The sequence below is a fragment of the Phoca vitulina genome, unplaced genomic scaffold (assembly GCF_004348235.1).
Source record: "Phoca vitulina isolate PV1807 unplaced genomic scaffold, GSC_HSeal_1.0 scaffold40, whole genome shotgun sequence".
NCBI lineage: Eukaryota > Metazoa > Chordata > Mammalia > Carnivora > Phocidae > Phoca > Phoca vitulina.
In genome coordinates, this window is record NW_022589743.1 from 14009965 (window position 1) to 14034867 (window position 24903).

The 24903-nt window shown below is 35.4% G+C and overlaps 1 protein-coding gene across 6 annotated transcripts in view; it reads right to left on the bottom strand.

Annotated features, from left to right (window-relative positions):
- BCAS3 (BCAS3 microtubule associated cell migration factor) overlaps positions 1 to 24903 on the bottom strand; it is a 618903-nt gene that overhangs the window by 489638 nt on the left and 104362 nt on the right. The gene's annotated exons all lie outside the window — the stretch shown is intronic.

Here is a 24903-nt window from a genome sequence, read left to right on the forward strand (position 1 = left end):
TTCAATGATTCATTATATACTATACAGTGGTTAACTGAACATAACAAAAAAAAATTAATGAAAATTTTAAAAAGAACATGAATTATTCATATGGATATGAATAAAATACATGGATGATCAATAAAAAACTCTACATTTTCTTATTAACATGACGTAAAGCCCCTAATTAACAAGGAAATTGATACGAACTATTAAAAAAAAATCATAATATATCTCAATTAACTCATTTCAGAAATGCAAAATTTGGGAAAAAGAAAATGAAACTCACTCACCAAATTATTACTATAGAAAAGAAAAAAAATCATGAGATTTTTAATAAATCTTAATAAAGGCAGAGAAGTATCTGATACTTAAAAAATTGTTCACCATAAGAAACATTTCATTAATCTGATCAAGTACAGCAACCTTAAAACTAATAAAAACTATCAATCATATGTAATGGTAAAACACTGAAAATCGTCACCCTAAAATCAGGAACTAGACAAGAATACTCATTATCAAACCACATATACTCAACATAGTATGGAAGGTCTTGTGCATAAGGCAAGAAAACAAATTACTATACGGAAGAAATAAAGCTGTCATTATTTGCCAAGAACTTGACTGTAAGTATAAAACTCAGTAATACAAATATGTATGTCAAAATATACATAAAGACAACCCCATAATAGGGGTGCCTGGGTGGCTCAGTTCGTTAAATGTTTGCCTTTGGCTCAGGTCATGATCCCAGGGTCCTGGGATGGAGCCCCACATCGGGCTCCCTGCTCAGCAGGGAGTCTGCTTCTCCCTCTGCCCCTCCCCCCATTCATGCTTGTGCTTTCTCTCTCTCTCTCTCTCTGAAATAAATAAAATCTTTAAAAAAAAAAAAGACAACCTCACAATAAAGATGAACCATTAATATATGGATTGTTAATATGGGTTGTTAATTAATTGATATATCAATTTACCCGGGTCACTAATACAACAGCACCTGTATTTTTAAGCACAAACCATTATAAAGTGAAATTTTAAAATATACATGTTGAATATATGAATATACTGAATATCTTGGAATAAATCTAAGACTTTGACATATTTACACAAAAAGAAACAAAACAAAACAAAGCAAAATAAACTGAAGTATACACCATAGGCTGACAGACTTTCTAAACTGATACAGTTCTACCCTAATAAAAAATCGAAGAATGAGACCTCATTCTAAAATGTATATAAATATGCATTCCACATGATCAGACTTATATTGGAAAGGTACAGTAATTAAGACACTGGGTTCTTGACACTAGAACAGATAAAGAGATTGATGTTTCCATCTTAACAAAGTAGGAAAAGGAGAGCAAGTTAAATCCAATAGAAGTACAATGAGGGAACTAATAATACAATATGAAATGGAATGAAAGTGGAGTAAGCAAAAGAAAAAAATCTATGGAACTAAAACCTCGTTTTCTGAAACCAATCTAAACCAATCTATAAAGAAACAATCTGGGGCGCCTGAGTGGCTCAGTCGGTTAAGCGTCTGCCTTCGGCTCAAGTCATGATCCCAGGGTTCTGGGATCGAGCCCCACATCGGGCTCCCTGCTCAGCGGGAAGCCTGCTTCTCCCTCTCCCATTCCCCCTGCTTGTGTTCCTGCTCTGTGTCTCTGTCAAATAAATAAATAAAATCTTTAAAAAAAAAAAAAAAAACAATCTGAATATCCCAGTATCTATAAAAGAAACTGAACTCATAATTTAAAACTTCTCACAGTGAAATCCTCAAAAATGGCTTCATTTGTAAATTCTATCCATCATTTAAACAAAAATGTTTAGATACCCTACTAAATAAAAACTTAAAAAAATAAGTAAAAATAGAACTATCATCCAGCAATTCCACCTCTGGGTACTTATATAAAAAAAAAAAAACACTCAAAAAGATGCACTATGCACTGCCATGTTCATTGCAGCGCTATTTACAACAGCTAAGACATGGAAGCAACCTGTGTCCATCAATGGATACGTGGATAGAGAAAATGTGTTAGATACAGATATAGATATGCAATGGAATATTATTCAGGCATCTTATATTAAAAAAAAAAAAAAAGGAAATCTTGCCGTTTGTGATATGGATAGACCTTGAGGGCATTATGCTGAATGAAATAAGTCAGACAAAGACAAATACTGTATGAACTCACTTATATGCAGAATTTTAAAAAACAGAAAACCTGAACTCTTCAATACAGAGAACAGACTGGGAGTTGCCAAAGGTAAGGGTAATGCAAAATGGGAAAAGATGGTCAAAAAGAACAAACATCCAATTATAAGATTAACAAGTCCTGCAGATGTAATGTACAGCATGGTGACTAGAGTTAACAATCCTGTATTATATATTTAAAAGTTGCTAAGAGAGTAGATCTTAAAAGTTCTCACCAAAAGAAAAAAAATGGTAACTGTGTGGTGACGAATGTTAACTAGACTTACTGTGGTGATCATTTTGCAATATATACAAATATCAAATCATTATATCATATACCTGAAACTAACATAATGTCATAGGGCAATTATATCTCAATTTAAGGGGAAAAAGGTATTATGATACTGGTCTGAGCACAGACATATAGGTCAAGGGAACAGAATAGAGAGTCCATAAATAAACTCACACATATGGCCAAATGATTCTCATCAAAGGTACCATATAATTAAGTGATGAAAGAACAGTGTTTGAACAAATGTTGTTTTTAAAAAATAGATATTTGCATGGAAGGATTTAAAATTTCCCCTAACTTATATACAAAAATTAACTCAAAATAGATCACAGTCCAAGAACATAAGAACCAAACATAAGGACCAAATAGCTTCTAGAACAAAATTTAGGTAAAAATTGCTTAAACAAGAAAAAGAAAGCATGAACACAGACATAACTGACAACCCAAAATTATCAAAATTGACAACTTTTATTTTTTAATATAGATATTTAAAAATGAACAAGCAAGTCCCATATTGTGAGAAAATATTTTCAAAAGATGTATCTGACAAAGGGTTTGTATCCAGAACATAAAAAAGAACTCTTATCACTCAATAATAATGATACATACAACGCATGTTTTAATGGCCATAATATGTTGCAAGACACTATACCAAGATATACAGATAGCAACTAAGTACTTGAAAAGATGAAGTGAAATGCAAATTAAAACCACTAAACCACTAAGGGATACCACTACACTCACTAGAATGGCTAAAATTTAAAAGACTGGTAATACAAGAATGCAAAGTAATTAGAATGTCATACATTGCTGTTGGGAATGCAAAATGGTACAGTCACTTTGAAAAATAGTTTAGCAGCTTTTATACATTAAACGTACGCTTACCATATGTCACATCTAGGTAATTTGTTATTCATAATAAGACAACACTTAATGTAGATCAACAGGTGAATGGATAAATATACTGTGATATACTGAAGCAAGAGAATATTACTCAGCAATTTTAAAGAACGAGCTATCCATACAACAACATAAATGAATCTCAAAACCATTATGAAGTGGAAAAAGGCCAGATACAGAATTCTATGTTCTGCATGAGTCCCTTTCCATGAAAAGGTAGAAAGGGAAAACTATAATTATAGGAAGCAGATCAGTGATTGCCACGGGGCAGGGAAAGAGGGAAGTGCCATGAAAAAATGTAGTGGATGATGGCAACATTGCTGTGTCTTGATTATGGAGGGTCCTTACAACACAACTGTGTACAACTGGCCAAACTGGAGGTGGGGGAGAACCTAATTAAAACCTGAACTTCAATCTCTAAAACTGACACAAGGCAAAAATTCTTTTCTTAATGTTCCCAAGTAATTAATCCAGTCCTCTGCTGAGAAGCAATGAGTTAATAATGAATGAAATCTAACATTTTGCCAGACCAACTGGGAGGAAAAAAACAGCCTGTCACCTTCAATTAGCAGCTCATTATAGCAACAGTACACTAGAAACTTGAATTCTGATCATTTCACTGGCATCCATACAATGTCACAACTGAGATTCTTCCTGCACAAAACTTTCAATAGAAGTGTAGAGTTGACCGAACGAGGCTTGGTAGAATTGAAAAATCTATTTATATATGGAAAAAAAAAACTCTTATTCAATGCCTAACAGAAAAAGATAATTCTTTTAAAACAAGAGTTTTCAGAAAGTCACACATCCATAAAGGAGTCATGCTATTTGCCAATAGCACAGTTATGTACACGCCTGACATATCCTTTTGTTTTTCTCTCTTTTTAAAAGCCTTGACTATTTCCCTGGGACACAGCAAGACAATCTTAATTTTCCTCATGGATAGGCTGATGAGAAAGCTTTCCATAACATCAGCAGTATGTATGCCCCATAACAGAAAGGATACATGTTAAACTAAAACTAAAATATATAGACATGAAATAAGCTTTTACTTTGCACTCTAATATGCACCAGATAGTGCCACAAGAAAGTTGTATAGAGAATCAGTCTTCATTAGATCTCCAGAACTCAAATGGGTTAACATTTTTACAGGTTTGTGTCTGACATTAAACATAAAGCTATCACTTAACTTTACAATAAACCTGATTAATTCCTTAAGAAAAAAAGTTCCACATAGAAATGTTGAGAGCCAAATTTAAAATGTAACTAAATATATTGCAAGCAAACACCAGAGGTTGGAGAGAAAGGGGGAATGATGCAATCTGTATTATTAAATGGTTGGTTCAGGAAGTCTAACTTGTGGCCCCAGCACCTCTGTCTTTCCAATACATAGATATCAACATGCATAGTATAAAGTTCTGTTGTACTTTTCATGATAAATATAAAAAGAAATAAACACAAATGTCCTTAACTGACCTTCTCTTTACCTAAGTAGCTTGTTTTATGGTGAGTAACCAAGAATATAAGCTGAAAAATTTTGTATCAGAATAATCTGTTACCTATTGTACCCAAGACCTATACCCATAAGGGAAATTATTAAGCTTTTCTTAGGGAGGGAAAACTCTTTCCACAGCCAATGGGACAGTATTTACACAGTTCATTCATTTCAGTGAAGAGTGTTGATGAGAACTATTTGAAGGGCAAATTTTTTTAAAAGTTTCCATTATTGAAAATGCAATGGTTAAATTAAGCAGTAAGGAACTATAAAACCAAATAGATTTCTTAAAAGAAAAAATAGTGATATGTTAAGAAAGAAAAAAAGAAGAAGAATGTAGCAGGAGGGGAAGAATGAAGGGGGGGAAATCGGAGGGGTAGACGAACCATGAGAGACGATGGACTCTGAAAAACAAACTGAGGGTTCTAGAGGGGAGGGGGGTGGGAGGATGGGTTAGCCTGGTGATGGGTATTGAGGAGGGCACGTTCTGCATGGAGCACTGGGTGTTATGCACAAACAATGAATCATGGAACACTATATCTAAAACTAATGATGTAATGTATGGGGATTAACATAACAATAAAAAAAGTAAAAAAAAACTATTAAACTTAAAAAAATTGTTAATATAAATATATTTAATAACAATTTTTTATTTTTAGAGCAGTTTTTGCTTCACAGCAAAACTGAGTAGAAGATACAGAGATTTTCCATATACCCCTCCCACCATTCATGCATAGACTACCCTTTATCAACATCCCCCATCAGAATGGAATGTTTGCTATAATTGATGAACTTACAATGACATATAATCACCCGAAGTCCACAGCTTACATAAGGGTTCACTCTTGGTGTTGTACATTCTATGGATTTGGATAAATTTATAATGACACATATCCAACATTATAGTATCATAAAGAATAAACTCATTACCCTAAAATTCCTGTATGCTTTGCCTATTCATCCTTCTTTCAACCACCCTGGCAAACACTGATCTTTTTACTATCTCCAGTTTTGCCTTTACCAGAGTAGAGCTGAAATCATAGAGGATGTAGTCTTTTCAGACTGACTTCTTTCACTTAGCAATATGCATTTAATTTTCCTCCATTTCTTTTTACGCTTGATAGCTCATTTTAGTCCTGATTAACATTCCATTACCTGGATGTACCACAGTTTCTTTATCTATTTATCTACTGAAGGATATCCTGATTGTTCCACGTTCTAGCAATTATAAATAAAGCTAATATAAACACCTGAGTGCACTTTTTGTGCAAATATAAATTTTCAACTCCTTTGGGTAAATACCGAGCAAGGTAATTTCATGAATCATATGGCAAGAGTTTAGCTTTGTATGAAATTGCCAAAATGTCTATCAAAGTGGTTTTACTATTTTGCATTCCTACCAGAAATGAATGAGAGTTCCTGTTGCTCCACAACCTTACCAGCATTTGACGGTATCAGTTTTCTGGATTTTGACCATTCTAATAGGTGTGTAGTGGTATCTGATTGTTGTTTTAATTTGAATTTCCCTGATGATATAAGATATGGAGCATATTTTCATATGCTCAGTTGACATCTTTTGCCCAATTTTTAATCAGGCTTTTCATTTTCTTATTGTTGGGTTTTAAGAGGTCTCTATATATTTTGGATAACTGTCCTTTGTCAGATATGTGTTTTCCAAGTGTTTTCTCCCGGTCTGTGTTTCATATTCTCATTCTATTGACAGTGTTTTTGAAGAGCAGAAATATTTTAGTGATATCCAACTTTTGTTCAGAAAATTGAACCTGTGAAATATAGGATAAACCTCAGAAACATTTCCAGAATGAAGAGGAAATGAATAAAAGGAATGAAACAGAAAAGAGCAGATAAAAAGAACTAAACATAGAGATTCAATTAATGGAAATACATTTTTTTTAATTTTATTATATTATGTTAGTCACCATACAATACATCATTAGTTTTTGATGTAGTGATCCACGATCCATTGTTTTCATATAACACCCAGTGCTCCATGCAGTATGTGCCCTCCTTAATACCCATCACTGGGCTAACCAATCCCCCCTCCCCCCTCCCCTCTAAAACCCTGTTTGTTTCTCAGGTCCATAGTCTCTCATGGTTCATCTCTCCCTCCAATTCCCCCCGCCCAATTTTCCCTTCCTTCTCCTAATGTCCTCCATGTTATTCCTTATGTTCCACAAATAAGTGAAACCATATGATAATTGACTTTCTCTGCTTGACTTATTTCACCTAGCATAATCTCTTCCAGTCCCATCCATGTTGATGTAAAAGTTGGGTATTCATCTTTTCTGATGGCTGAGTAATATTCCATTGTATATATGGACCACATCTTCTTTATCCATTCATCTGTTGAAGGGCATCTCGGCTCTTTCCACAGTTTGGCTATTGCGGACATTGCTGCTATGAACATTGGGGTGCATATGGCCCTTCTTTTCACTACATCTGTGTCTTTGGGGTAAATACCCAGGAGTGCAATTGCTGGGTCATAGGGTAGCTCTATTTTTAAATTTTTGAGGAACCTCCACACTGTTTTCCAAAGTGGCTGTACCAACTTGCATTCCCACCAACAGTGTAAGAGGGTTCCCCTTTCTCCACAACCTCTCCAACATTTGTTGTTTCTTTCCCTGTCCATTTTTGCCATTCTAACTGATGTAAGGTGGTATCTCAGTGTGGTTTTGATTTGGATTTCCCTGATGGCTAATGATGATGAACATTTTTTCATGTGTCTGTTAGCCATTTGTATGTCTTCTTCAGAGAAGTGTCTGTTCATCTCTTCTGCCCACTTTTTGACTTGATTATTTGTTTTTTGGGTGTTGAGTTTGAGAAGTTCTTCATAGATTTTGGATACCAGCCCTTTATCTGTAGTGTCATTTGCAAATATCTTCTCCCATTCTGTGGGTTGCCTCTTTGTTTTGTTGACTGTTTCCTTTGCTGTGCAGAAGCTTTTTATCTTGATGAAGTCCCAAAAGTTCATTTTTGCTTTTGTTTCACTAGGTTTTGGAGATGTATCTTGAAAAAAGTTGCTGTGGCCGATGTCAAAGAGGTTACTGCCTATGTTCTCCTCTAGGATTTTGATGGATTCCGTCTCACATTGAGGTCTTTCATCCACTTTGAGTTTATCTTTGTGAATGGTATTAGAGAATGGTCGAGTTTCATTCTTCTGCATGTGGCTGTCCAATTTTTCCAGCAATGGAAATACATATTATTGAAGAAATTCTGCCTTAAGACTATAGCATCAATCCCCGCCTGATGTTTCCAGCCTACCAGCCTACACTATTTCACAGTAAGCCCCCACAATCATGTAAGCCAATACCTTTAAATGAAAATCATGTTGAATCACTGTATTTTATACCTGAAACTAATATAACACTGTATGTTAACTATACTGGAATTAAAACAAAATTTTTTAAAAGGAAAGAAAACCCCAGAAAACAGTATTGCACTGTATGTTAACTAACAAAATTTAAATTAAAAATAACAAAAGAAAATAAAGAAAAAATAAAATGAAAAAAAAAGAAAAACCATGTGTGTGAGTGTGGGTGTGTACAATGAATGATAAACTGGGTTATCAAGAATATAATACACATACCCAGAGCTGGATGTTTGCTCAAAAAAGAACTGCAAAGACACGACTTGCATCTTTGGCTGGGCCTTTGAGTCTGCAACAAGCTGGAGATGAAGCCTAAGGCAGTGTTACAGATGCCATCACTTCGCACTCATGGACTATCCCAGCTCAGTACCAATTTGCAAGTGTTAGAGTTTTTATTTTTTTCTTGTTGGTGTCTGCCACTTAAGAAAATCTCTATCAGGTCACTGCCTGACTGCCAAGATAATAGAGATTTCAGTAATCACATAAGACAATAAATATAGTCTTTACAAAAAGAGTTTGGAAAAGCCACTAAACAATGGGTGGATGCAGGCAAAAACAGCATAATCTGAGGAGGAGGACAATCTGATCTTCAGAGTTGCAGATTACAACATTCAAATGCCCACTGTTCAACAAAAAATTGCAAGGCACACAAAGAACCAGGAAAGTATGGCGTATTCACAGAAATAAATGGAGAGAAACACTGAGGAAACCCAGATATTGTACTTAGTATACAAAGAATTTATACCAATTGACTTAAATATCACACTCAAAGAGCTATAAGAAAATACAGAGAGGGGGATAAACTAACAGATTGAGAATATCAATAAAGATCTGGGAATTAGGGGTGCCTGGGTGGCTCAGTCGTTAAGCGTCTGCCTTCAGCTCAGGTGGTGATCCCAGGGTCCTGGGATCGAGCCCTGTGTCAGGCTCCCTGCTCCACGGGAAGCCTCCTTCTCCCTCCTCCACTCCCCCTGCTTGTGTTCCCTCTCTTGCTGTGTCTCTCTCTGTCAAATAAATAAATAATCTTTAAAAAAAAAAAAGATCTAGGAATTATGAAACAGGAACCACACAGAAATAATGGAACTGAAAAGTACAGTAATTAAAATGGAAAACACCTAAAGGTTTCAGAAATCTGAATATCAGAATAGGCAGAAGATAGAATGTGCAAACTTGAAAATAAGACAACTGAAATTACACATCAGGGGAAATTTAAAAAGAATGAAGAAAAATTAACACAGCTTACGAGCAACATTATAAATCAACTAAATGTAACCAACTTATAGAAGATTCCACCCAACAACAGAATACACATTCTTCTGAAGTGCACATGGAACATTCTACAGGATACACCATATGTTAGCCACATAACAAGTCTCAATAAATTTAAAAACAATGAAAACAAGCTTTCTAACCAAAATGGAATGAAATTGCTAATCAAAACCAGAAGGAAAACTGGAAATTCACAAATATGTTGAATTAAACAATAACCTCTTAAATAATCACTGGGCCACAAATATGTGGAATTAAATAATAAACTCCTTAACAATCAACACCACATTAATGGAATATGGGGGGGAGGGGGAGACACATGTCTGTCTCAACTGATAGAGAAAAAGCATTTTCCAAAATTCAGCATCCTTTCATGATAAAAACATATAAGAAATTAGGAATAAAAGAAAATTTCCAAATATGATAAAGGGCATTTATGAAACACCCACAGCTAATAGTATACTCAATGGTAAAAGACTGAATGCTTTCCCCCTAAGATCAGGAAAAAGAAAAGGATGCCCACTTTTAACACTGCTATTCAACATTGTACTGAAAAATCTAGCAAAAGCAATTAGGCAAGAAAAAAAAAAAATAAAAAGCTCCTAAGCTGGAAAAGAAGTTTCATGAACTCACTCTATTCACAGACAACATGATCCAATATATAAAAAATCCCCCCAAATCCACAAAATAATACTAGAACTGATAAATTCTGGAAAGTTGCAGGGTCCAAGATCAACACATATAAAACAGCAATTATCAATCCAAAAGAGAAATTAAGAAAGCAGTTCCATTAACAAGAGCAATGCAATCTCTATCAAAATTCCAATTTCTGCCCTTTTTTGCAGAAATGAAGCAAACCTAAAAGCAAATGGAATTGCAAGAGGCCCCAAATAGCCACACGTACTGAAAAAGAACAAACCTGGCAGACTCACATTCCCAATTGCAAAACTTACAACAAAGAGATTTTAATCAAAACACTGTGATACAGACATAACATCAGATATATAAAACAATGGAACAGAATTCAGATTCCAGAAATAATCTATGATCAATTAGTTTTCAAAAAAGGTGCCAAATCTATTCAACGGGGGAAAAAAAGAGTATCTTCAAGAAATGGTTCTGGATAAACTGAAAGTCTACATGCAAAAGAATGAAGTTGGACTCCTATCTTATAACATAAATAAAAATTAACTCAAAATGGATTAAAGACCTAAATGTAAGATCTAAAACTATAAAACTCTTAGAAGGAAATACAGAGATAAATCTTCATGACCTTGGATTTGGCAATATTCTTAGATATGATACCAAAAGCACAAGCAACAAAAGAAAAAATACATAAATTGGTTTACATCAATACTGAAGACTTTTGTGCATCAAAGGACATTATCAGGGGCACCTGGGTGGCTCAGCTGGTTAAGCATCTGCCTTCAGCTCAGGTCATGATCTCAGGATCCTGGGATCAAGCCCCATATCAGGCTTCCTGCTCAGCAGGGAGGGGTGTCTGCTTCTCCCTCTCCCACTGCCCCTCCCCTGCTCATTCTCTCTTTCTCTCTCTCAAATAAATAAAATCTTTTTAAAAAAACAAAAACAAAGGACATTATCAAGAAAGTAAAAAAACTGGGAGAAGATATTTGTAAATGACATATCAGATAAAGGGCTAGTATCCAAAATGTATAAAGAACTTATCAAACTCAACACCCAAAGAACAAAGAATCCAATCAAGAAATGGGCAGAAGACATGAACAGACATTTTTCCAAAGACATCCAAATGGCCAACAGACACATGAAAAAGTGCTCAACATCGCTCGGCATCAGGGAAATCCAAATCAAAACCTCAATGAGATACCACCTCACACCAGTCAGAATGGCTAAAATTAACAAGTCAGGAAATGACAGATGTTGGTGGGGATGCGGAGAAAGGGGAACCCTCCTACACTGTTGGAGGGAATGCAAGCTGGTGCAACCACTCTGGAAGACAGTATGGAGGTTCCTCAAAAAGTTGAAAATAGAGCTACCATACGATCCAGCAATTGCACTACTGAGTATTTATCCCAAAGATACAAATGTAGGGATCCAAAGGGGTATGTGCACCCCAGTGTTTATAGCAGCAATGTCCACAATAGCCAAACTGTGGAAAAAGCCAAGATGTCCAATCAAAAGATGAATGGATAAAGAAGATGTGGTGTATATATATACAATGGAATATTATGCAGTCATCAAAAGGAATGAGATCTTGCCATTTGCAACGACGTGGATGGAACTGGAGGGTGTTATGCTGAGCGAAATAAGTCAATCAGACAAAGATATGTATCATATGACCTCACTGATATGAGGAATTCTTAATCTCAGGAAACAAACTGAGGGTTGCTGGAGTGGTGGGGGGTGGGAGGGATGGGGGTGGCTGGGTGATAGACATTGGGGAGGGTACGTGCTATGGTGAGCACTGTGAATTGTGCAAGACTGTTGAATCACAGATCTGTACCTCTGAAACAAATAATGCAATATACGTTAAGAAAATAAAAAAAAGAAGAAGAAGATAGCAGGAGTAGAAGAATGAAGGGGGGGAAATCGGACGGGTAGACGAACCATGAGAGACGATGGACTCTGAAAAACAAACTGAGGGTTCTAGAGGGGAGAGGGGTGGGAGGATGGGTTAGCCTGGTGATGGGTATTAAAGAGGGCACGTTCTGCATGGAGCACTGGGTGTTATGCACAAACAATGAATCATGGAACACTACATCAAAAACTAATGATGTAATGTATGGTGATTAACATAACAATAAAAATTTTTTTTAAAGATTTGGTATATATCTATATACACACACACAAACACAATGGAATATTACTCAGACATCAAAAAGAATGAAATCCTGCCATTTGCAATGACATGGCTAGAACTTGAGTGTATTATGCTAAGTGAAATAAGTCAGTCAGAGAAAGACAAATACCATATGATTTCACTCATCTGTGGAATTTAAGAAACAAAACAGAGAACACAGGGACAAGAAAGGAAAAATAAAATAAGATAAAAACAGAAAGAGAGGTAAACCAAAGGGACTCTTAACTCTAGGGAACAAACTGAGGGTTGCTGGAAGTGAGGTGAATGGGGGAGGGGGGTTGGGATAATTGGGTGATGGGCATTAAGGAGGTCACATATTGTAATGAACACTGGGTGCTATATGCAACTGATGAATCACTAAACTCTACCCTGAAACTAATAATACACTATATATTAACTAACTTGAATTTAAATTTAAAAAAAAAGAAAGTGAAAAGACAACCTAAAAAATATGAGATGATATTTGCAAATCAGAGATCAGATAAGAGTCTAGTATCCAGAATATATTGAACTCTTACTGTTCAGTAAGAAGAAGACAAACAACCCATATTTACAAAAAAGCAAAAGATACAATAAGACATTTCTCCAAAGAAGACAGAGATATGGCCAGCAAACATATGAAAAGATGCTTAACATCATTAGTTATTAGGGAAATGCAAATCAAAACCACAATGAGATACCACTTCCCACGCACTAGGTTAGTCATAATAAAACAAATGAAAAAGAACAAGCGTTGGCAAGGATGTAGAGTGGAACCCTGGTCCATTGCTGGTGGGAATGTCAAATGGTGCAGCCTCTGTGGAAAACAGTTTGATGGCTCTTTAAAAAGCTAGACACAGAACTACCATATGACCCAGTAATTCCATTCCTAGGTGTATATCCTTGAGAAATGAAACCATATGTCCATAGAAAAACACATACATGAACATTCATATCAGCATTATTCATAACAACCACAAAGTAGAAACAACCCATACGTCCCTTAACTGATGAAAGCATAAACAAACTGTGGTATACACATATGATATTATTTGGCCTTAAAATGGAATGAAGTTCCAATTATATGACATTCTGGAAAAGGCAAATTTATGGAGACAGTAAAAAGATCAGTGCTTGCCAGAAGTTAGGGGAAGAAGGGATGAATAGGTAGAGCATAGAGGATTTTTAGGGCAGTGAAAATACTCTGCTTGACACTATAATGATGGATACATGCCATTATCCAATCTGAGAAACATAGTAATTATTGAACAAGACAGTCGGTGGGGGCATCTGTGTTTATCTATTCAACCATATTGACAGAAAAAGCTGATAAATAAATAGAAAGGGAAAACTTAACCCAGAGAATAGAAGAGGACGGAACCTTGGGAAACAAGGACATTTCAAAAATATTACAATATTTTTATGCTTATTAAAATTATTTATTTTCAAGTCTCCAATGTACTGTGATCTTGTTCAAGCCAAGATATGACAACATATCATTCATTTCTCATGCCCTCGTCATGTGCCTAGAACACAGTATACCATCAATAAATATTTTTGAAGGAGTAATCAGAGTGGATGAAGGAAAAACAAGATGTTCAGAAATAGAGTGTAATGAGCAGTGCCCACAATTAGGGACTATAGGCATGGGGATTTGCGATCTATTTCATGGTATCACACTCAAAGGTTACCAACTTAAAAATCTATCTACTTTGCCATAGCAATCCTCCTAAACAATACCTCTAATCATTTATTCCTGTTTCAGAAACTATCAAAGACACCCCTTTGTCATAAAGCTCAACCTTTCATCTAAGCAAATAACGCCTCAGACTCAATTTTTTTTTAATATTTAGTTGACACTGTCTTCTTTCAACTTGTACTCTAGCCCATGTACCATTAGTGCCTTTTTTACTCATGGTCTCTATCTACCTGGCTCTCTTTCATTCCCATCTCTACACACCTATATCTCAAAAATTCTTCAGACTGATTACAATGGCATCCTCCCAGCTTGAAGTACTTGCTTCTTTCTTTGAAATCTCATGATACTTTTACCAATCAGGTCAATTAAATGATCTGCCAGCGATAATCAACTTAATAAGAAATGTCCTACTAACCATTCCATGAGTAGTCAGGAGTCTTAAAAGGCCATGCTCTCTACTACAAAGGCCCTCCCCTTATATGACTAGAGAAGGTATCTAACATAAAGACAAGAAACTTATGGATAGGTATAATTATAAAACTGTATCCATATAGAGATATACCACAGCACCTTAAAAAGGAAAACAAAAAAAGAAAAAAACTAACTATATTCAGAGAACAGAGGATTACAGGTGATGGTAAATATCCTAACACCTCATATATCACACATTTAAAACAGTTAAATATAGACGAATAAATTTATAGAGCAATATGGAAGTAAACAATGAACAAAAAACGAAGTGTCAAAATTAGGTTTTACTCTCAAAATGATGGAAGAGAATCATTGCCTTTTATTTTTATTAATGAATTCATTATATAAATTTAATTAGTTATCTCTGTGCTAAGCAATCTGAACAAAACAGGCCAAAGTTCTTTCCCTCATTGAGCATATTCTAGTAGATGAAGACAAACATAAACACATAAATAAGTGAAATAAACCAAATGATAAGTATTGATGAATAGTATAAATAAAGAAAGGTTAAAAGAATAAGTGCAGGGGAGGAAAGGATATGCATCACTGCCCAGAAAGTCTTATGAGGATTAGAGAGGAAGAATTAGAAATGACCTGGGAGTACTGTATTCTTCTGATGACTAATATGAACCTATACAAAGGGCACAATCTGTCATGATGGTCACAAGGTATATAACAGCAGTGTGACTAAGAGCATAGAGAGAAGAGCAAGAGAGCACATCTCGTCTGGAGTATGGAAATGGGATCTCCTCTTAACTTCATTGAACAATGATGTAAACACTAGGGAAAGAGGAATTATATGTTTTAAGCCAGTTTAAAAAAAACAAATACTACAGGGCGCCTGGGTGGCTCAGTTGGTTAAGCGACTGCCTTCGGCTCAGGTCATGATCCTGGAGTCCCTGGATCGAGTCCCGCATCGGGCTCCCTGCTCGGCAGGGAGTCTGCTTCTCCCTCTGACCCTCCCCCCTCTCATGTGCTTGCTCTCTCATTCTCTCTCTCTCAAATAAATAAATAAATAAATCTTTAAAAAAAAAAAAAAAAAAAAAACAAATACTACATAAAACAAAGCAATCCAAGAAAGTACATAAAAATTAACAAAACTAAGAGAATACAAAAATCAAATTAAGGGAGTATTATTAGGAAATTTTGTCTTCTGAAAGAAAACCAGGCTGTAGATATAGAGGAATTTACTTTCAATACAATGGCGGAATGCAAGGATAGAAAAGAAAAGAGCCTAGAAACTGGACACCAGAGTAGGAATAGGAAAGAGGGAGAGGGAGAGGACACTATATATCAATAAAAAAAAAAAAAAAAAAAAAAAAACAGAAAAGTGGAGGAAGAAACTATGTCCCACCATGAGAAGTCACAGAGAAGCTCTATTCCACAGAGTATGTGGAATATTGGGAAGTAGAGGGAAAAAGGGCTTAGAACTAGCTATGGTCAGGTTCCTAAATAGAAAGTTGAAAAAATTGCTTTAGCACACTTTCTATTTTCTATAATCATATAGGCAGGGGGTATCTTGGCCTCAGAAGTTAGCACCAGAGTTAACAGGGGCCAATACCACTACATATTTTATGAAGTAGCATTCTTACATTATGAATGATTACAAGATTCCTAATAAATTTACGAAATAATGTATGGTTGTCCACTACCAACAAACTGAAATCCATTGCAATCAAAAAGGGAGGTGGGTGAGGGGGATGGGTTAAATAGGTGATGGGGATTAAGGAATGCACTTGTGATGAGCACTGGGTGTTGTATTTAAGTGCTGAATCATTAAATTGTATACCTGAAACTAATACTACACCGTATGTTAACTAACTGGAATTTACAAAAGAATTCAAGAAAGATCTCCTATTTTAAAAGGTTATTATCCAATGATCTGTGGTTAAACCGTGGTAGGATTTACCACTTGCTTCTATTAATAAGTCATATTGATCAAAGAATTAACTCCAAAGTAGAAAAGTTGAGGAATATGAGAAAAATATGAAAAATGTTAAAAAATAAAAATAAAAAATACATTGAAAAATCTAGGAGTCACTGGAAGTTGTTTTATGTTTTACAATTATTTTTAAATAAAGATAACTGAGGTAAACATACATAAAAGAGTGTACAGTATGGTGAATTCTAAGATGAACATCTTGGTGAATTTTCAGAAGGTAGATACACATATGTAACTCTACATAGCATTTCCAGTATCTCAGAAATGTTTCTCATGCTCCCAACCATTACTAGTCCCATCCTCTCAAAGGTCATCACTATAGTCTTTCCTTGGTGGCCTGATTAAGTAATTAAGATGCCATGTGAGAGAAAGCCCCATGTCCAGGAACTGCAGACGGCCTCCACCACATGGCCAGCCGTATATCAGAGCCTTCAATTCTGAATACACAAAGAAATGAACCTGAGTAAATTCTGGAGTGGGTTTTTTCCCAGTCAAGCCTGCAGATAAAAACCCAATTCTGCTGATACCTTGACAGCAGCCTTTTAAGACCCTAAACTAAGGGCCCATTTAATTGTGCCTGGAAGGCATCCATTTCTTCCAGGTTGCTTAATTTGTTAGTATATAGTTGCTGGTAATAATTTCTAATAATTGTTTCTATTTCCTTAGTGTTAGTTGTGATCTCTCCCCTTTCATTCATGATTTTATTAATTTGGGTCCTTTCTCTTTTCTTTTGGATAAGTCTCGCCAGAGGCCAGAGGTCCACAGGGGAAGGGAGGGAAAACTGCAGAGGGTAGAAATCAGAGAGGGAGATGAACCAGGAGAGACTATGGACCCCGGGAAACAAACTGAGGGTTTCAGAGGGGAGGGGGATGGGAGGATGGGGTCACACAGTGATGGATATTAAGGAGGGCACGTGTCGTAATGAACACTGGGAGTTATACACAACTAATGAATCATTGAACACTGTATCAAAAACTAATTATGTACTATACAGTGGCTAACTGAACATAATAATAAAAAAATTGTGCCTGGAGTGCCAACCCATAGAAACTATGCAATAATAAATGTCTGTTGTCTTAAGACATTAAGTCTGTCATAATTTCTTACACAGCAATAGATAACCAATACAGACCTTCTCCCTCTTTTGCACACAATGATCTGATATAGTACAATCCCAGTGAAAGAGCAGTAGGATTTTTTTTTCTAACTGGAATTTAAATAAAAACTAAAAAAAAAAGTGGGATTTTTAATGGAAATATAAAAGTTTAAATTCTTCTGCCATTCATTATACTACTTCAAAATAACATGAGGTTGGGGCGCCTGGGTGGCTCAGTTGGTTAAGCGACTGCCTTCGGCTCAGGTCATGATCCTGGAGTCCCTGGATCGAGTCCCGCATCGGGCTCCCTGCTCGGCAGGGAGTCTGCTTCTCCCTCTGACCCTCCCCCCTCTCATGCTCTCTCTCTCATTCTCTCTCTCTCAAATAAATAAATAAAATCTTTAAAAAAAAAAAAAAATAACATGAGGTTGTCTTTTCACTTACTGCATTTGAAGATTAAATTTCAGCAATGTAACTAGAGTTATGATTTAATGCTTACTAGTTTATTAATTTCTTAAAGTAGAATATGGATGGGTTAGCCTGGTGATGGGTATTAAAGAGGGCACGTATCGCACGAAGCACTGGGTGTTATACTCAAACAATGAATCATGGAACACTACATCAAAAACTAATGATGTAATGTATGGTGACTAACATAACATAATAAAAATAAATAAATATATTTAAAAAGAATATGAATAATTATGCTAAACCAATACATATTTAAATAACTTTTTTAAATTTTACCAATATACACTATTCTGAAACAAATATGAATGGACTTCCATTTCTCAGGTTCTTCTGTTAACACTATCATTGTTGGTATCCTAACTTACTTTTATTAAAACAACAGAGACAGTTTCCCAAATAATAAAACTGGAAAACTACTGAGCATTAAGCACTTTCAATCAAAAAGTTATTTTAATTTTCTGAGGTTATAGCATTAAATTGTTCTTAATAAACTGAGGTTGTACAGTTAGTAGATTTGGCCAAGTGTATATAACCATATCCTTTGGTTGAATGATCATCAGAACTCTCAACCCATTACACCTCAGAATTGTTTTATATACAAATAATAATACACACGTTATAAACATGGGAAAACATTCTGACAGTCTGTTTCAGATTCAAAAATTACTACATAAGGAAAAAGCCAACAATACAGTGAAGCCTAGCCAAATGAACCACTAAAAGGAGCATGAACTGGTCAAAGAACAGAAATTAAATAAGATTTTTAGGTCTGTACAGTTAAGTCCTCATGTTGAAGTACATCCTTCCATGGAAGAATCAGTAATACCTTCCCCTGTCAAAAACTAGGTTATTAGCATCTAGAAAATGAGGAATGACCTAGGTATCTCAGGTTTTTTGTGAAGATTTAGTAGGATACTGACTACTTTAGCATTTTTTTTGAATAATGCAGGAACAAATGATGATGTCACGACTTAACTCTATCTTTGAAACTTAAAGACTGACTAAAAATGGTATATTAGACAGATGCAAAAGTATCTATCATGCCTGATGGAAAACAATAATCACAAATAATACAGTATTAAGCTCCTAAGCTCAAATTTATAAATCTCTATCAAAAATATTTATTAATTTTTAGTTTTAAATTTATTTAAATTCAATTTAGTTAACATATAGTGTATTACTAGTTTCAGGTGTAGAATTTAGTGATTCATCAGTTGCATATAACACCCAGTGCTCATTATATCAAGTGCCCTCCTTAATGCCCATCACCCAATTACCCCATCCCTCCACCCACCTCCCCTCCAACAACCTTCAGTTTGTTTCCTATAGTTAAGAGCCTCTTAAATTTTGAGTCTCAGAATCTACTTTCAATTTTTATAACAATACGTTTTTTATTTTCATGTATTTTATTAGAATCATAGCCATTTCTTACCATGGACAATGTTTTCAAAATAGTTTTTTTCTAATGCAATACAATGAGCATCACGTTAAAGCAATGTGAAATATGGCTTTTGTGATTTGAAAATTCTAAACATTTATACCATTTTCCTTTACAAAGACTTTTATTATTTTTATTCATGATATTTAACAGATTGAACCAAAATTAGGAAAAGCGGAACAAAGTATTTGAGAAAGTGACATTTTCCAAGAATGTGCATGTATAAAGTGAAACACAAAACAGCAAAGACATTTTAAATCTACCACAAATTGCAAGAAGCATGGAAACACTTATTTTTAAATGGGAAAAAGCTGCACAACCTTCAACATGTGTTACTAAATCTAATCCTTTAAATATAAGAGGAAAATTTTTGCTAGTATTACATTATTTGTATTCTTATTCAGATCCTAAAGAACAAAAGCCAGCTGGTCACGTTTTTTATTAAGTAATTAAAAAGAAAAGCAAAGAAATGGAAACTTAACCAAATTAAAAGCTAAATTTGTGATTAGCCTAGTTAATAATAACATTTTTCTTCTGTAAAGTGCTGAATAAACACTGGGTAATTAAACCTTCCAACACTCCCATAAGTTGAGAGAGTGATATTAATGATGCTTTTACATGGGGAGGTAATCATGCAGGAAGGAATAATATCTCCACATAAAAATGGGAGGTAATGTTAGAATTAGGGTTGGAATCAGATGTTCTTCAATAGGAATCCTCATCTCACATACCATTAGGAGGAGGCCAAAGGCATAATACACTGTATTTTTTAAAATAAGTTTCTATTGGGGCGCCTGGGTGGCTCAGACGGTTAAGCATCTGCCTTCAGCTCAGGTCATGATTGAAGGGTCCTGGGATTGAGCCCCACCTCGGGCTCCCTGCTCAGCGGGAAGCCTGCTTCTCCCTCTGCCTGCCCCTCCCCCTGCTCATGTGCACGCACTCTCTCTTGTTCACTCTCTGTCTCTCAAGTAAATAAAATCTTTTTTAAAAAGGAATCTTAAAATAAGTTTCTATTATTTGCACTTAATGAATTAGAAATACTCTACCTTCAAGGAGATGTTTAAATAGGGGCTCCTCGGTGGCTCAGTTGGTTAAGTGTCTGCCTTCAGCTCAGGTCATGATCCCAGAGTCCTGGGATCGAGCCCCATACAGGGCTCTCTGCTACGCGGGAAGCCTGCTTATCCCTCTCCCAACCCCCTCCCCGCTTGTGTTCCCTCTCTCGCTGTGTCTCTCCCTATCAAATAAATAAATAAAAATCTTAAAAAAAAAAAAAAAGACATTTAAATAATCAGCTGTTTTTTAAAAAAGGATAGAGAATAAAGTTAGAATACAAGGAAATACATGAAAAATAAATATAAGGGAAATTCAAATTATGGAAAAGATATTACAGGAACAAGTAAAGTCTGCAGTTTATTTCATATATTCATATACATATTTTATATACTTTTTATATACATAATTTATATACTTATGATACTATTTTCCACTATGCCTACACAATCTTTGTCCACTAAAGACCATTCATAAGGGACACCTGGGTGGCTCAGTCGGTTAAACATCTGCCTTCAGCTCAGGTCATGATCCCAGGGTCCTGGGATGGAGCCCCACATTGGGCTCCCTCCTCAGTGGGGAGCCTGCTTCTCCCTCTCCCTCTACCCCTCCCCACTGCTCATTCTCTCTCTCTCTCTCTCTGACAAAGAAATTAAAATCTTTTAAAAAAAAAATAAATAAAAACCATTCATAAATACAGCACTTAAAATTTTATTTAGAAAAAATTTTCAAAACTTAGTGTAGTAGATAACAACAAACTATGTCCCAAATCCAACCCCTACTGCTAGTTTCACTGGAACACAGCTACACCCATCTATCTATCTATCTATCTATCTACTTATTTATTTATTTATTTATTTATTTATCTTCTAAGGCTGAGTTTGGAAGTTGCCACAGTGACCACATAATCCACTAAGCTGAAAATATTTTGTATATGGCAAAAAAGAAAAACTTTACTGACACCAGATCTATAGTTTTTTATTCTAATGTAATTGAGCTGCTTTACACAGTCTTTCTCAAGGGTCTTATATTATTTGCTTCAAGTTGTTGTGGGGGAATATGAGGTGAGCCTGAGTTCCTGAAATATAGGAACTGTACAATGATGTATTTGGGGACTCACCATTCTGATATTTGACATTTCCTTCATTCTCTTTGCTTCTCTTATTTGGGAACTATGCAAATGTTCTAATTTTCTTTCCATTTTGCTCAAGCTCCCATTTTTATTCAGTTTTCTATCTATTCTCCCTTCTGTACCTTCCAATTTCTCCATCAATCCTGTGATAAATTTGTGGGGTTTTTTCCTTCTATTTCTTCCCCTTCTGTTATCTCACCCTATCTTCCCTGAGTTCTTGTATTTCTGGTTTGTGCTCTTCCTTCAGAGAGAAACTTAGTTTATTAAATTATAAAAAATAATTACAAAATGTTTGTTTACAGTTATCAACTGCTCCATTAGCAGCATTATTCTACTGATTGTTCTTCATTTACCAATAACTTTTTTAGTTAAGTTCTCCATAGTTTTCAAAGATAAAGTTGTTCATAGTATTGTTTATTATCCTGTAATGACCAGAAGATCTGTAGTAATGCCCCTACATTCATTCTTGATATTGGTAATCTGTGTGTTGTTTTTCTTCATCAGTCTCACTAAAGTACTATCAATTACATTGATGTTTTCATTGATTTTCTCTGTTGTTTGTTTGTCCATTTTCTTTCACTGATTTCCACTTATTATCTTCCTCCTTTTAACTTATTTTAGGTAAACTTGCTCCTCTTTTTTAGATTCTTAAGATGAAAGGTTTTAGACCTTTCTCCTCTCCAAATGTGACACTTAGTGCTATAACTATCTGTCCATCGCTGCTTTAGTTACATCCTAAATTTCTGACATGCTATGTTCTTTTAATCACTCAGTGCAAAATCAGTTCTATTTTTTCATGATTATACTTGACCCACAGTTTAATTTCCAAACATTGTACAGATTTTCTAAAGAGATCTTTGTTGTTGATTTCTAATTTAATTGCATTGTGGTTACAAAACCCAGTCTTGCATTATAACCCAGCATATGATCAGTCTTGGTAAACGTTCTATGTGCACTTAAAAGGTGTGTATATAATATCAGTTCAGTCATATTGATACTGCAGTTCATGTCTTCCACATCCCTACTGATTTCCTCTCTATTTGTTACACCAGTTCCTAAAAGAAGAGTGTTAATCTCTAATTTTAAATGCTGATTTCTCTATTTCCCTTTCAGCTGTATTACTGCTTCATGTATTGTGAAAATTTGTGTATTCTGAAACACATATTTGGATAGTCACTTTTTTTAGTATTTACATATTCAAGAAAGAACATATGTTTGCCAATCATCTCCCCTGGAGAAATAAATGTTAGGTGATCAGATACCTTACAGAGATGTGATAAGCAGGTATTCCTTTATAATATAGGCATAGGTAAGTTTAGAGGTAGAGGAGAAAGAATCTAAGACAATTCCAAGTAGACTGGATTAAAGTTCTAGTGAAGTAAATAGGTGATGGGGATTAAAGAGTGCACTTGTTGTGATGAGCACCGGGTGCTGTATGGGAATGTTGAATCACTATATTGTACACCTAAAACTAATATTACACTGTATGTTAACTGAAATTTAAAGAGAATAGTATGGTAATCTGCTAAATATGAAAGGGGCTTAAGTTATGAATGTTTAGAATAGCTAGTTCACCATCTTTTGTTACATCTATTTATTAAATACATACACCTACTAATATGAGTTTCACCATCCAAATCTAAATAGTTCAACTTTTCTGGCATCTGCTAAAAAAAGGTAAAATTTCCACTAGATAAAAGGAAAACAAAGTTAAAGTGCAATCACTTGAGAATAGAAGAAAATCCTCCAAGTTTCCAAGAAGTTAACAAGTCTCATTTCCCAAAAACACGAAGTACAAGTTTATAAGCCTGTCAAATATCTCTCGTAAATTTAAAATCTAGGGATCAGCCCCCCATACATAACTCAACAATATCAATACAAATTAGGACATTTTAAAACTTCTCAACAGGTTTTAATTAGACTAATGAGGTACAAGTGAAACATTTTTTTCAAGTGAAACATATTTTACTTTCCTACATAACCTGACCTAATATGAAGTAGTATATAACTATGTAGAGATTATAACTAAAACCCTAGCACATAGGAAACATTTATTTCAAAGCTATCATATACCATTATATAACTCTAAAAATGATATATGATGATTCATTATATACATGAGATATTTATAAATAACATTAATGATTCATATTAATATCTGCAACATTTCCAAGGACAACAATAGAATTTTTTTAAGATTTTATTTATTTATCTATCTAACAGAGAGAGAGAGAGAGAGAGCACAAGTAGGTGGAGCAGAAGGTAGAGGAAGAGGGAGAAGCAGGCTCCCCGCTGAGCAGAACAGCCCAATGCGGGGCTCAATCCCAGGAGCCTTGGATCATGACCTGAGCCAAAGGCAGACACTTAACCAACTGAGCCACCCAGGCACCCCAATAATAGAATTTTAAACATATAATTAGCTTATTCTAACAAATGAGGAAAATAACTGTCCACTAATTCTCCCAGAATATTTCATGTTTTTTAATCATTTAGAGATATTAAAACATTCTTAATGAAGGAATGCAAACAAAGGGACCAAACAAAGTTAGTTAGGGGCGCCTGGGTGGTCCAGTTGTTAAGTGTCTGCCTTCAGCTTGGGTCATGATCCCAGGGTCCTGGGATCGAGCCCCGAATCGGGCTCCCTGCTCAGCAGGAGGCCTGCTTCTCCCTCTCCCACTCCCCCTGCTTGTGTTTCCTCTCTCACTATCTCTCTCTGTCAAATAAATAAATAAAATCTTTAAAAAAAATAAATGAAGTTAGTTAATGTCATCTGTTAGTTAATGTTAGTTAATTTCACAGACATATCAGCCCTTTCATGCAAAAGAACTGTAAGTTTTGCAGAGACTGCATCTTGCTTATTGCTATATGTTGAATACAGCACTATTTGTTAAAAGAATCAATTAATAGGGCGCCTGGGTGGCTCAGTTGGTTAAGCGACTGCCTTCGGCTCAGGTCATGATCCTGGAGTCCCGGGATCGAGTCCCGCATCGGGCTCCCTGCTCGGCAGGGAGTCTGCTTCTCCCTCTGACCCTCCTCCCTCTCATGCTCTCTGTCTCTCATTCTCTCTCTCAAATAAATAAATAAAATCTTTAAAAAAAAAAAAAAAAGAATCAATTAATAATTAAGAAAACTGGGACGCCTGGGTGGCTCAGTCAGTTAAACGGCTGCCTTCAGCTCAGGTCATGATCCCAGAGTCCTGGGATCAAGCCCCACATCAGGCTGTCTGCTCAGCAGGGAGCCTGCTTCCCCCTCTGCCTGCCACTCTCTTGCTTTCTCTCTCT